Source organism: Coturnix japonica, chromosome 24 (assembly GCF_054131305.1).
Source record: "Coturnix japonica strain WE chromosome 24, WE-NBRP24, whole genome shotgun sequence".
NCBI classification, from domain to species: domain Eukaryota; kingdom Metazoa; phylum Chordata; class Aves; order Galliformes; family Phasianidae; genus Coturnix; species Coturnix japonica.
Window position 1 is genome coordinate 2250608 of NC_140686.1, and position 2523 is coordinate 2253130.

The 2523-nt window shown below is 39.9% G+C and overlaps 1 long non-coding RNA gene across 2 annotated transcripts; it reads left to right on the forward strand.

Annotated features, from left to right (window-relative positions):
- LOC146756979 (uncharacterized) lies at positions 1–2523 on the forward strand. Of its 2 annotated transcripts, XR_014936989.1 has the most exons (3): positions 1–54; positions 450–586; positions 2252–2523. It is a non-coding gene; the product is annotated as an uncharacterized LOC146756979 (long non-coding RNA). The 2 variants fall into 2 exon arrangements; XR_014936988.1 differs by lacking the exon at positions 1–54 and having other exon boundaries at positions 298–586.

Here is a 2523-nt window from a genome sequence, read left to right on the forward strand (position 1 = left end):
GCGACAGCGTCGCCGTAAAGTGCGGAGGTGTTGGCAGCCCCGTAGGAGGAAGCGGTGAGTGGGGACAGACCGGGACCGGGGGGGTCCGATGGGGGGGGATCGAACGGCGGGGTCCAATAGGGGGGGGATAGACCGGGGGGGTCCAATAGGGGGGATCTAATGGGGTGGGGGTCCGATGGGGGGGGTTCAGTGGGGGAGGGGGGGGGGGTACAACGGGGGGATCCAATGGAGGGCGGGGGGATTCAATGGGGGGGGGGGATACAATGGGGGGGGATCCGATGGGGGGTGTACAACCGGGGGGGTCTGTGCTCTGTCTCAGGCATACAAGCCTGTTGGAAGGAGTGCATTGAGGCTGCAGCGCCCAGATGATAAACCTGAGTTTGCTGTCACCAGCAACCAAGCTTACGGTTAATTTCTGAAACAAGATTAGTGATAGTATTTCCACGCAGCTGGCACAGAAGCTTCTTGGATTACAGTGCTGACAACACACATTCACCAGAGCCAGCAATGACAAAAAAATTTCCCACTCCCACCAGAACTTGAAGGACAGAGACCAATTTAGGTTTCTTCACTCTCACGAAGGGGAGTAAGTAAGAAGTTTCACTCAGTAATTCAACCTTACAGAGGGTACTTAGTAATTCTGTGAATTTAAGGAATTATAAAATGATGGATAAAAATCAGAAGTATTTTGTATTTAAATATATGTATACATTATACAGTTATTCTAATGCGACATCAAATGATTACTATTTTGCCCACAGATGTGAGAACTGTTAAGAGAAAATATACTTGCTTTTAACCACTGTAGATCACCCATGGCACATACCTAAGGACAACATAACAGCTGAAAGCAGTAACTGGGAGAAACACTATACAAAGTATACAGATTGGGCTGCACGTGCGTCAAGTGATTTATTAACACAACGAGGTTGGGGGGGAAGAAGAATTAAGTTTGATACCTGTTGTCTTCGTTTCTCCTCTTCAATAACAGCTTTGGCTTCTGCCTCTTTTATCTATCCAGACATACAAAGTGATAAGTAACTGTTGTAAAAGCAGGTAAAACTATTATCTTACAGAGCCATAATTTATAGAACAGTTCTCAGAAAAGCGAGCAAAACCTTCACCAAGTGAGCTGTGAGCTTACTCAGATTCTAAAACATTCTGTGAAAAACCTCTATCAATTCATGTTTGAAAAACATGGAACATAAGAGACGCTACCATGTTATAAAACTAAACTTCTGACTAACTGGAAAATTCAAATGACAAATATAAAACCTGGGGAAAATATAAATATATATATTCATTAATACCAGGGAAAATTCCTTAATAAAGTCACTCTCTAAGCTTTCAGTAACTCAATCCTCAATTCAGCACACTGTACACTGATGGGTAAATCCTTATATATGTATGTAATTTACACTCACACACTTCATTCCAAGTAATTAAATATGCCCTGACTGCTAGAGCAAAAGGAAATCTCCACTTTTGTACCAAATGACATATTGGATAATGCATACTCATATTGTTCGACTGCTCTTGTCGTAATGGAAACTGTCAATGCAATTACATTTGCTTCACCATCAGAAAGTTTTATGAAAAATAAAACCTGGAACTACAACTGATCACTCTACAGAACTGTTACATAGCATTCAAGACAGCAAATTAAATGCCAGAAACTTAACCAGTTCATGCACCACTTCCTCATGTTTCCATAAAAGGCCTAGAAAAACAATGTGGATATTCTGTCTCTTTAGGTGAGATTATGCAGCAGTTTCTTTACTTCAAACAAAATTATTGGAGAGCATCCGTGTTTACAATGGGCTGAAAAGCACATGCAGTTGCTGAAAGCTCTCTGTAATTGTGGCAGTCACCTAATACTGTGTGACAGGAACACACAAGATAACACTTTGCTAACCTTCAAAGTAAAAGTAAGGCCTAAATGAAGTGCTTCTATAGCTCTCACTAGCAGTAATGATTTTATTATCATTGATTAGCACTTCTTGGCTGAAGAGGAAATCTCCAGTTCCAATGTACATTAAAAATAAAGAGGTAATAGAGCATTACCTTAACACAGTGTTTCATCAAGTGAGTTGACACTATCTACAAGTAGTGCAATTCTCAGCAATAAGCCAGATTCAGTAGTCCAAAAATTAAATGTGCAATTAAACTGTACGCTGAGTTACACTGCATTTCTTGCTATTACTGTCTTGAAAAAATAACGATCTGCCTGTTTTTTCCAACTTTTCTCAAGGCAATGAAGACAACATAACTAAAATGGATACACCACCTCAGACGCCTTCCGTTTCATTTCCTTGCATAACACATCACACTCCAGTGAAACTTGGCCTTCTTGTATCTTGCTGCACTGTACTTCCTGTTAAGTATAAATTGAATTGTTTGTAATTCATTTCCCTATATAAAAATTTAATTATAACGTTCATTTGGTTGGGAAAATTGTAAAACAATTTTATTCGGTATATTTACAGAATGAAGCTAATAAATAAATATTATTTGAAACTGTAA